Below are 12757 nucleotides of genomic sequence, written 5' to 3' on the forward strand. Positions count from 1 at the left end.
AGAAGCAAGAGACAGATCCGGGTCCGCCGAGGGCACTGCCTCGGAATACCATTCTTGCTTATATAATCTTACAACACTAAATTGCCTTTACTATCTCCTCCCCACCTATACCTCAAACTAAATGTATAATAACTTCTGTGGGCAAAAACAGTCTTTGTGATCTTGGAAAAGTAATCTTACAATTTAATCATTCCTAGTTCTATCATTTTTTTTCTTCCCTCTAACCAATTTTGAAAACAACTTGGTAGAGCCTAGGTAACCACATTGTTTATTGTCCAAACGGGACACTTTTGAGTGTGAAAGTGGGCAGTAACCACATGGAATGCTGGCACAACAAGCATAAATCAGACTGTCCTGGGCAACTCAGGGCATATGGCCACCTAAACAGAGTTGACATGTACATCCAGGCACAGACTCAGGGCTGGATACTTAAAAAATGCTTGTGGGAGGGAAGGAGGCTTGCTTCAAAGGCACTGACTGTGCTGCTGCTTCAGGTGGTAGTCGGGAGCCCTCCGTAATCCCATCTCACTGCAGCCAGGGCCTCAGTGGAGGCAGGAAGGGCAGGGTGTCAGTGTGCCTGCTCTGAGATGATCACTGCCTTTTGTGTTCTACATCTAAACCCCTGGCTCTGGGATTGGCCAGGGCTGCGTTGCTAACCCTTGTCTCTCCATTATCAGCTGTTGTATGTGAAAGAGAACATCCCTGTGGTCAGATCAATTTGGCAAATGTTGGCAGATGTTGGCGGGCCCGGGCAGTTCAGACACAAGCAGAATGGGCAGGTTGTGAAAGAATCGATCAACAGTACACTTTATTATGATCTGTGTTTACCTGAGACACTGAAATTATTTCATCTGACTTCTCATTTTAGTAATGAGGAAACTGAGGCTCAGAATTGGCCAAGGTGTTTCCATTTAACACCCCTGTCCTAGAGAGGGAATTGTTCCCTATTTGTTCTGCTTCTGCTTTATTGTGGCTGTTGGAGGGGGGCACTCTTAAAAGAAATTTGCAGAAGTGTTGGGAGGTCATCCAGAGGATCCAAGATATTGAGTCCTGCAAGGGTGTGTGCTATGCCATAGGCTCAGGTAGCTGAGGTTCTAGAGGTTCTAGTGTATTTTCTGTCACCATTGAGCTCCCATTTGCGCACCACCCCCCACCCCACCCCCCCCCACCCCCCCCGCCGCCAACCTGCTGAGCCACTGCTCAGAAATCTCATTAGTGAAATGGCAATCTGCTGTCAGTCTCCTGGGCTGGGATGTGGATTAATTGCTAATGGCTCACAAAGTACTTTAAAGAAGGAGTCGTTACCTGAGTCTTTCCGGCTCATCTCAGCATCCATGCCAGCCCCTGCTGATGGGTGGGAAGAAGAGGTGGGTGCGTGTTGTGGGATCCAAGACCCCCAAGATGGGTCCCCACTCCAGAAAGCCTGACAGATTGCAGACCCTAACTCTTAACTGACAGTTGAAACTTATAATAGGGGGATTGTGTTTATTGGTGGCAACTGTGGAGTAATAGGGGACACCGTCAGGCATGTAAGAATCAGGGAACTATGTTAGAGGAGTCACATTTTCTGTGCCCCACCTGACACTGTATCAGTTATTCTACATGCATTTATGCTTTTAATCCCAAGTCCTCAGACATATCCATTATTACCCCAACTTTCTAGATAAGTAGTGAGAGTGACCAGCTTAGCCTACATGGGAGGTGGTTTCATTAAAAGTGGCCCAGATTCCATACACTCAAGGCAAACATGTCCAGAATATGAGCCCACAGGTTTATTTCAATGCTCTTCATAGTGAGTGCTGGGGCCGGCTTTTCTTACTGTCTTCTGCTTGTGGCAAAGGGGAGAGGGGCTCCTTCTGAAAGGTCTGTTTATAAAATTGTGCTTGACAAATCCAGGAAGAGGTGGTGAGAGTGGCAGGACTTGGCAGGCCAGGCAGCTGAGCCACAGGAGCCCAGCACTGGGTTTGCAGACCTGAAGTTTAGGGTCTGCCTGTCTTTGCACTGTATGCCTCTGTAGAAACTGGGATTGTTTAGGTCTCATTGCTCTCTGCCCAGACCCCTGCAGCAGCCTCTGAGGGCAGCCACAGGACATCTGCACTCACCCAGCTCTGTCCCCTTCCTCCCTCCACTCTCCCTCAGGGTGCTTATCCCCTTGTTGAAATCCTGGTGTCTGGGTGTGTGCCCTCCCACCTCCCCTCACTCACACATGGAGCCCGGGCTCTCTGCCTTCCAGCCCTGGCCTACCTTTCGGTTGCATTCTCCCCCACTTGTTCACCAAGCCCAGCCAGACAACACTGCCTTTCCTTCCCCTGGCCTGCCAGCCTTTCCCTGTTCTCTTCCTATGCCCAAGGCAGCTGCCTCCCACTTCTCCACTGGCTGAAACTGACAAATCTCAAACTAGCCAGGGTGAGATGGGGTTGGGCAGGCGTCGGGGGATCCCTCAGGAAAATGATGCCCTGGCCCTACCCCCCTAGGCTGGGAGCTGAGGCTGTCCTATGCTGAGACCACATTCAGGCACTGAAGTCCCCCAGTGCTGCCACTAGTCTAAGCTCCTGGGGGGTGGTAGGGCTTATTGGGTCTCTCACTACGCATTCCCTTGCAGAGCCAGGGCAGAGAAAAGGCTCAGTGGGTGTGGAATGAATGAGGTCTTTGGGGAGCTACAACCCCATAACATGTTTCCCCCAAGACTTGCCTCTTAAGGGTCCTGATAAAATTGAGGAGTCACAAAGGTAAAGCACAGAGTGAATCACTTCTACACCCCCCCAGGGGGTAATCCCACACTAGCAGGGCACAGCACTCTGCACAGTTGCCTGCTGGCTGTGAGGTGACTGAGGCAGGGATGCTCCCGCTTTGCAGACAGGAGCCAGAGGTGAAACAACGTGCCTGACACGTGCTGGCAGAGGTGCTGAGGAAGCCTCTGCACTTCCTCCCACACCTGCCCTAAAAGCCTGGAAGGACAGGAAATAGCCCAAGCTCATTAGAAGATTGAGGGGTGAGTAATGGGGCTCGATGCTGCCTTACCTGGGCAGTCTCCATGGGACCAGGGTGGAGGCTGGGCCGTAGGTCCTCCCAAGTCATCCACAGACTCTCCAGAGGGATCTTTATCTGGGCAACTTACCCCAGGGCTCACGGTCCAGCATGTTTGTTAAATGAAATCAATTAAAGTAACTTTGAAATGCTATGTCCTGCACCTAGGTGTGGATTTCTGGAAGAAAAAAAAAAAAAAAAGCCCCACATAACATGCCTCTCCATCAGCTAATTTCTGATAGAGATTCCATGCCGAAGTGTGTCACTGGCCATTTGGGGGCCAGTCTCAGCTCTCAGGCACAGAGGGGCAAAAGGGAGTGTGTGATTGCAGGACACTGGGCTGCTGGTGGTTCCGACCCTCAGAGCTGAGGTGACTTTTATTTTTGTTCACGATGCCCAGCCCTGAGGGTGTCACCTCCTCCCAGGGCCTAGCTGCAAGGGTCTTGAGGGCTACTTCTGTTGTAAGCAGAATACTGTTACCAGCTGGGCCGTGCCCATCTATCAGAGGTCACTGTGCTTCTAAGTTCAGAGTGAACATTTTTAGTAGCTGAGACAGAACTGCAGCCTACACTTTAAGGCTGCAGACTTGAAAAATCAGAGCATTTACAGAGCACAGAGCTAAGGCTGACCAGCCACCCCTGCTTGTCCCTCGCAGGCCCTGCAAGTGCAGACAGAGCCAGCTCTTAATAAAACTGGGCAGGTAGCAGGGAAAAGTCAGTGGCCCCGGAAACTGGATGGGAGCTGTGTACACCCAGGCAAGTAACTTAACCTTTCTGGGTCTCGCTGTGTGTGGACCAGAAGGAGGGTTCTCAGAGATCTTGCTCTGACAGTCAGTGAACCTGTGATTCCAGAGTTCCCTCCTATTTGGGCACCCATCACATTACGTCCAGGGCTGCCCCAACCTCTTTTTTTGATGTATCCACTCAGTGGGACACACAGGGCTTAATTTTTGTCCTCCCAGTGCCCAGCTGCCCAAACTGCCTCCACTTTTCATTCTAATCCTGGATTTCCCGTGAGTCACGAATGGTTTGGCAAAGCTGCCTGTTCTTTTATGCTTCTTGATCAATTAAAGCAAGAACTCATCTGTTATCTGAAGAGAGATGGGGATTCTTGAGTGAATGCTGCTCAGGGATGCTGGAGACTCCTCAGGTCAGAGGATAATAATAACAATGACAACAGCAACAAATAATAAGAGAACTTACTCTGTGTCAGGCCCTAGGCTGAGTGGTTATGGTATTTTACCACATTTAAATCTCCCTAAAAACCTTACAAATTAAGTAATATTCTCATTTTACAGATGAGAAAGCTGAATTTAATGGCTTTTCTGGAGTTGCACAGCCAATAAGTATTGGAGCAGCTTTTGAATCCAGACTAAACACTGTGAGGCATTTTGTCTCTAAACACTAACTAGAGAAATTGTAGACTTGTTTTTAAAGCCGTGAGCTGAACACAAAATCAAACACACACACACACACACACACACACACACACACACTCACACTGGGTTACTCATAACCAACAGGAGGATTCATGCATATGAATGAGTTCCAGACTTCAACTCCATCACCTTATGAGGTCAGTCTATGCATTTAGTCCAATAGTGTCACCAGTGCTTGGTCGGGGTTTCTCCTGGGAATCCTTCATAAGCTATGTACACACCCACTATTTCTGTATCATCACCGTAGTCTACTTTCATTCTGTACTTGTCAACCTGCTTCATCTACCAGTGGTATTAGTCCTTGTGCTCACATATCATTTCACCAATCTTGGCTCCAAGTGGTCTTTGGCTATTTCCAATAAGCACAGCCAATCTGCCCTGAAAGGAAAAAGTTGTCACCAGTTGGACTGGTACTACATTTTCCCACTATTCCAGTGGCTCACAAATATTTTAGCAGTGGAACCATTTTTATTTCCGTTGGGGTCTTTTAGAGATGTCCACTTTGTAAGGTAGATCCAAGCAAAGCTTCTGTGTTTGAAGCATGTGTGAGAGCATGACCCCTGCCTACTCTTCTCTTCGGCCCTTCACCTTCTCCTCTTTGGCTTGAGGGTACCACCCAGGAAGCTTCAAATTCCAGGCACCCCCCCCCTGCCTCATTTGCAATTGACTCCCCTGGCCCAAGCTGCCCTATGGAGGGAGGGGCAGTGTCAGGAGCTCTGTGAGAGCAAGTCCTATATTTAAAGCGAAGGAACATACTGTCTCCTTTAAATTCTTACTGGCTACAAGGAAGGAGGACATGGCTCCTTGGTGAAGGCCTCCTCAAGGTCTTTAATCCACCATTCATATTTGTAGAAGAGCTTGAAGAAGTTTGCAGAAATGCTTTAAGGAAGGAAGAAGAGGGAGCTTTAGTGGCTAGAAATAGAAAGGCTAGTTCTGAGGTCAAGCATGATAAAAGGGGAGAGAAAAAAAATGTAAGGATTGAAGTGGAAGGAGGAAAAGAATCACAAAGATATGAAGGAAAAGCATGCAGAGCAGGGATTTCCAGCCAAAAGTGGAAGGCACAATGTGTTGGACATCTGCTGTGTCCTCTGCTGTGTCTAGCTGCTCCTCCCAGTTAGGGGCGCACAGAAATGGGAGAGACAAGAGTGTGCCTGCTTCATGCTAGGCCCTGGGAAACTTGCTGTCTAGCAGGGAACATACTCAGAAACTAAGTCCAAAAGGAAATCAGGAAAAGCAGTAAGGAAGCTACAAATGGAGTGTTAGGAAGATCAGAGAAGGGGCCTTCTGTGGAAATATCCACACCAAAGCTGGTTCCTCAATCAATGAGGTTCCTTTCAGTGCTTACATAGGAACTTAAGGTGAAATTTTGGACTCTCCAGATTTTATCTTACCCAGCTTATTTAGACTCCCCCTCATGCTAATTTAGTCCTAAAGAAATTACTCCTCTGTCTATACCCCCGCAGGAGTTATGAAGTTATAACCATGTTTTTCCAGCATGAGTCAGTTGGACTCTTGAGTTAAGTCATGATTGCAGAAGGCTCGGGAATGCTTCTGACCTGCCGTCTGAATGCCAGTGGAGCATAGTAAGGCCTTTTCATTTTTCCTTAGTTACTGTAAACTTGCTTTCACTCTAAAGTGTCATTATGTAGTACCTCAAACCGGGGAGTGAGAAAAGTATCTTTTTGAAAGTCCAGGGGGAAAAAATGACCTCCTCTGGAGGACATCATCCAGTTACTAGTAATCTAGGAGAAGACTTTGTTACCATGTGAATATAATAAAACCACGGGAGAGTATGGAGGGTTATTGGATCTAATCCTATGATTTACTCATTCTCTCAGCAGCCCAGCGCTTGAGACAGGTTCCAGACCACATTTATGTTTCCTCTTGTGAATCAGTCCCTTTGCTGAAAATGGGATTTTTGAAACAGCTTCTAATGTTGGCCAGCTGTGGGCAGTGTCTTCACTCTTGGCTTTGGTCTTGAAGCAAGGCCTTGTTGAGCTCTCTATCCCCAGGACCTCGTGCAGTGCCTGGCACACAGTAGGGACTTGCTCAAATAGTGTTTGTGGGACTGAACTGATTAGGCAAGGATGTGAGAGTATACAGGGTGTGTTCGAGGATGAGTAATAGAAGTAGCTGACACTTATTAAGCATTTACTAAGAGCTAGTACCGTACCATGGTAAGTACTTTATGTTGTCTTTTCATTTAAACCTCACCAGACCATCATAAGGTAGGACTATGAGTATCCATTTGACAGATAGAAAACAGACTTGTATCATATAAGCACCATTTTAGCTGGCTAGGGCTGCCATAACAAAATGCCATACACTTGTAACTTAAACTACAGAAATGTACATCTCAGAGCTCTGGAGGCGGGGAAGTCCAAGATAAAGGTGCCAGCAGAGTAGGTTTCATTCATAGGCCTCTTATTTTAGCTTGTAGACGGCGGGCATGCTGCTGTGTGCTCACATGACCTCTTCTTACATGCGGATTGGGGAGTGGAAGGCACGGGTGCCTTTTCCTTTAGGAGCCCTGTCTTCTAGGGCCCCACCTGCCAGGCCCCATGTCTAAATGCAGCCACACTCGGTGTTAGGGCTTCAACATATGAACTTTGAAGGACCACAAACATAGGGTCCATAGTAAGTAACAAGCTGAGTACATAAGAAATTGCACAGCGAAGAGTGTCAGAGCAGAAACTCAAACCCCTTTTCCTGAAGTCCATGTTCCTAACTGCAGGCAGCACTTCCTTGGTTTGTGGGGTTATGGTCTAGTATAGACATGGAAGGGTAGGACCCCATTGTTGGAGATAATGATGATGAGGTTGTCTGGGCTCAAAGAAGCCCTGAAGGTTGAATCTCTTCCCGCCCTGATCCTGCCCACCAGCAGCCTGAAATCCTTGCTTCCCCTGAGGCTTCTGCTCATGGACTGCAATCCTCAGAACGCAGAGCTTTGCTCTCCCTGAGGAAATGGTGTTCTACCTGTCTGCACGTTAGGATCACCTGGCCAGCTTTAGCAAAACCAGGAGTCAGAGCCAGATGGCGGCTCCCACTGGCTTCAAACAGATAATGATAGTAACAGGTCGTAACCTACTGAGCAAAATACAAAATCAGGCTTCATGCTGATATAAATTACCTACTGGATACATCGGAAGTTTGGCATGAAATGGGATATTTACGTAATTTCAAAGTCCCACAAAGTCCCACAAAGTCCCACTGTCCCACAAAGGACTGATTACTTACAGAGGAAAATGAGTGAATTTATAGTGACATCAGCAGTCACCATCACAATCAAGTGACCAAGTTGAGCATCATAATTAAGGTGACAAATAGAAACCATGTGCCATGTCACAAGTTATAAAAGAGGGCACCATGTTGCTACTGCAACAGCCCCGTCTAAGGGACATAACCTGGATCTCATCATGAAGAGATATCCGACAAACCAAAATTAAGCAACATTTCTACCAAATAACTGGCTTATAATCTTCAAAAGCATCAAAGTTATGAAAATTATGGAAAGACTGAGGAAATGGCTTCAGAATAAAGGTGACTAATGAGACATGACAACTAAAGGCAACACGAAATTCTGAACCAGAACCTTTTGCTATGAAAGAATTAATATTCGGCAAAACTTGAATATGTCAGTGTATCTATGTATAATGCATCAATGTGGATTTCCTGATTTTGATGATTGCATTTTAGTTATGTAGGAGAATGTTCTTGTTTGGAAAAAAATACACACTACAGAGGAATGGTTTCATTAAAAAAAAAAAAAGTTATTTATACTGTAATTGCAACTTCTCTGCCAGTTTTAAACCCTTAAAATACAAACATAAAATCCCTGCTGTCCAGTTTACAGACCAAACCTATTAAAGCAGAATCTCTAGGGAATACGCAGGTCCAGGGTTCAGTAGCTGTTGAAATTCCCAGGTGATTCCCGTGTGAGCTTGGGCTGAGAACCCACTGGCCTATTCTCCAAATAGGGTCCCGGAAACAGCAAAATTAGAACCAGTGGGAAGCTGGTTAGAAATGCAGCTTATCTGACCCCACCCCAGAGAAGGGTAGGGCCCAGCAACCTGTATTTGAACCAGTCCTCAACTCATTTGGGTTCATGGGTACATTCAGGAACCATTGGTTAGAACAGCGGTTCTCAACCTGTGGGTCGCGACCCCTTTGGGGGTCAAACGACCCTTTTACAGGGGTCGCCTAAGACCATCGGAAAACACATATATAATTACATATTTTTTTGTGATTAATCACTATGCTTTAATTATGTTCAATTTGTAACAATGAAATTGGGGGTCACCACAACATGAGGAACTGTATTAAAGGGTCGCGGCATTAGGAAGGTTGAGAACCACTGGTTTAGAAACTTCCTCCTCTTCCTTCTGTCCATGCTCGTTCCCACTTATTCTAGAGCCAGATCAGACCTTCTCCAGGTCCCCTCCCTGAGGTTTCCTCACTATCTTAGTGTACAGCTCAGGGTTTAGAAATGATCTGCTTACACACTTGTCACCCCTACCTGAGCAGGTCCAGGTCTCATTCACAAAGTCCCTGGCATAGAGTTGGCACCAATGCATGCTTATTTAATTGGTACTTATATCAAATGGGTTGAAGGACTGGTGGTGTTGTTGAGTCCCTCTGCCACATTGATTTCCATTTGCATGACCTTAAAGGCACGCAGTGATGTGTCTCAAGTTGTTCTGTGATGGGAATCTGATAAAGGGCTGTGTGGAGGCCAGGAAAATGACCAGTATCTGAAACCACATTCAGAAGCACCCCCACCTTTTGGGGAGCCTGTCCTGCTGCCTTTTACTCAAAGGTGCACACGAGCGGCTGGACTCTCTAATTAAACCAGATGGACTGGATGATAGCTGATTAGATTCCTGACTTACCGATCCCACTTCTATTTACTCACATAAATACGTTGATGAGCCAGAAACCATCTTCATTCAGGAAAAGCACCTCGCTGAATATTTTTAGAAAATTAAACTTTTATGGATGACCCAGTCTGTGAGCAGCTAAAATGCCAAAGTCTGTTTCCTATGGTACTTGGATGGTTGGGCTATCAGCAGGGGAACCATGAACGAGTTTGTTTCTGCAAATGTGTGCCAAAACAGCAGCAACAACAAATTACAGGCCCATCAGTCATTTCAGAGGGAGAGAGTAGCATGTCAGAGTGATAGACATGGCCAGGGTGCAGGCACTTCCTGCAGTAGCTGCCTCTGCCTCTCCTAGCTCCACTTGATGGCATCACACTGTTGATGCTAATCCAAGTTTCCTTGGCTCTCTTTATTGGTAATATTTGGGGGTGGGGTGATGAAGTAGATACTCAAAATGTATTACATTAAAACATATTTTTACAAACACATGCACATAAACACAGCTACATCTGTCCATGCATAAATGCATATGCATATATTATCAATAATTATATGTTACATTCTTTAAAGATCTACTCAGGATATGGTTACTCAAGTAGCAAGGACCTTAAGTAATGATGGGTCTTGAGAGATTCCTAACTTCAGGTCCTGCTACTGATTAGAATCCAGATCCATGCCCTGTAGACGGTATGTGGATGGCCCAAGTTGAAGCCATGGAACATTATTTTGTGTAATGCATGGCTTTAGGATATTTCCAAGATAATGCTGCTGAAGTGACAGAAGCATGAGTTCTCAAGATATGACATGGAATGGATGGCCTGGAAGAAACCATGGCAGTTTAGAGGACAAATCTCCATCCTATGTGCTCAGATGGGCTTTGACCTAGTGGAAACTGGTGCTGAGCTGGACTGACTGTAATCAAAATTCCAGTCAATCACACTCAAAAGAATGTGTTTGACTTCTGGCTGGATTGCTGCCATGTGTTTACTTCCCAGGACTAATGCAACGTATGGAGAATGTATTAGATTTATGGAGAATGTGGAAATGTCCCCTCCCTCGGTGAAAGCCAAGATCAGATTGTTCTCTAAAGACAAGGTGTTTCTCTGGAAGGTCAGAGGGATGTAATCCTGATGTGTAACTTTCTGATCATTCATTCATTACATTCATTACATAGTATTTAATACATTCCTACCACCTGACAGATACTGTTCTAGGAGTAAGCCATGGTTATTAAGACAGGCACAATCCTTCTTTTGTGGAGCTTATAATTTTTAAATGTTAACTAACCATTACGTTTTGTGAAAATAGAAGTGAATGACATTGGTGGAATTTGCAAACTATCTGTGGATAAAAGACTCATATTCCAGAAACCAATCAGAAAGCCTTCTCTATGGAATCTTGTTATGGGCTGAATTGTGTGCCACCGCCCCCCCCCCAATGCAAGTGCTGAAATATTAATCCCTAGTACCTCAAAACAACACTTTATTTGGATGTAGGGTCTTTAAAGAGGTGATTGAATAATCAGGATGAGCTCTAATCTAACATGACTGGTGTCTTTATAAGAAGAAGACATTTGGACACAGTTAACATAGAAGGAAGTCAGTGTGAAAACACAGGGAGAAATGGCCATCTCCAAGCCAAGGAGAGAGGCTATAGCAGATCCTCACTTCACAGCTCTCCAAAGGAACCAACTCTGTGACCCCCCCAATGTCAGACTTCTGCCTCCAGAACTGTGAGACAATACATTTCTGTTAAGTCACCCAGTCTGTGGTGCTTTTTCAGAGCAGCCCCCAAAACTAATACAAATATACTCAATGCTAAAATGTAGATAGGGAATGGACTGCCCTATTCGGAGAGGGATCAAGTATGAGATAGGATGGACTATTATTGAGGTTTTGAGTAGGAATGTAGGGTGACATAATTAGTGTTTTGGGGGGATAAACAAACCAATGCTTGCCAAAAAAATATCACAAATTGTGCTTGCAAACAGAGAAATCAAGATGCAACTCTCTTTGCATCCTAAAAGCCTCATCAATGTGAAAGCCACTCCTGCCCTCTCCATAGGACACATTCCCCTTGATGTCAAGTTTACTGAATTGTCTTGTTGTATATAGAAGCAAAATGGCTGCATGTGGGGGCTCGATCCTTCTTTCACTCAGCTATATTAAGTTCATCCAATGTAAGACGCTCTGTCCCTTGTAATTAATTATACATGTAGACATTTCCTTAATACTGGGGTGCAGAGATCAGCACTAACTGCATTTGGTTTTGTGCCCCGACCACAGATGGCCTTCGGGGCATCATGACACATATAGGTGGTGAGAGAAGCCAGAGTGCTGAGAGGAGTGTGATGGTTTGCCATGAATGTTCTATTATGAGGATGATCTATGTCTACAACATGATGTTGATGACTTAAGCTGGGGAGGAAGAAAGGGGCAGAAGCTGGATGCCGTGAGTTCATGCACTGCAGACACGTGGCATGACATGGCTCTTCACTGGTGCTCAAGAGCCATGAAAAATGCTGGGATACATGAGGTCCCCACACCAGTCCTGCTGGTCCAGAAAGCTGCCTTCATGGATGGCTCTATGATATCCTAGTGAAAGGGTCTGGCTGTCATTAGCATTAGTTGAAAAGGCCATTGTCCCTCACCCCATAACACAGCTCCTGTTCCTCCATGTCTTTAACCTCCTGCCCACTGGTCACCAGAAAGACTTGCCTCAGATGAGAGGAGTTGCATCAACTCTGGAGAGTAATGGGTACTAAGATGACCAAAGGGTCCTCATCACCACTTACTCTTCTGTCTTATAATTGATAATTACTTCTGTCTCCCTCAACCCCCATGGAAAACACTGACAGGGATCCCCCTATAGTTTTCTCAATATCCCTAGAAACTAGTCTATGCCTGGTTCATAGCGGGCACTCAATAAATGTCTGTTACAGGGAGAAAGAGAGGAAGAGAAGGTTTCTCTTTGGTCTAGATGGCATAAGTAATGTGGCATTATTCAGTCCAACTTATGTTTCGCTAGAGTCTCCAATACGACCTCTCCCTACCCACTGCCCTTTGTAACTGTTTTCCCAGAAGGATGACTCAGGTGTGCTTCTGAAGCCACCTGAGTCACCTGAGCAGCCACCACTTTTCTGCTTTCCCATGCCAGCATCTGCAATGCTCTTTGCCACGGGGGATGCAGTGCCTGTTCTGCAATAAGTTCTCCCCTCACTTCTCTGGGTCCACGTGGAAGCTTGCCTGGCACACTGCTCAGGCCACTGCATTCTGTGTCTGTGCCCCAACTCCTGCTGCTGTACTTACCTCCATTTGCCACAAGGCAGCATTGCCTTCCCTACACTCCCAGGCCCCAGGAGTATTCACTAGTTCTGCTATTCTAGCTTCTGGACTCCAGGCTTAGGCATGAGGTC

General features: G+C 46.0%; 1 protein-coding gene across 1 annotated transcript in view; it reads left to right on the plus strand.

Moving 5' to 3' along the window:
* The window catches only part of RORA (RAR related orphan receptor A), a 734689-nt gene that overhangs the window by 263051 nt on the left and 458881 nt on the right, over nucleotides 1–12757 (plus strand). The gene's annotated exons all lie outside the window — the stretch shown is intronic.

Source organism: Myotis daubentonii, chromosome 1 (genome assembly GCF_963259705.1).
Source record: "Myotis daubentonii chromosome 1, mMyoDau2.1, whole genome shotgun sequence".
NCBI lineage: Eukaryota > Metazoa > Chordata > Mammalia > Chiroptera > Vespertilionidae > Myotis > Myotis daubentonii.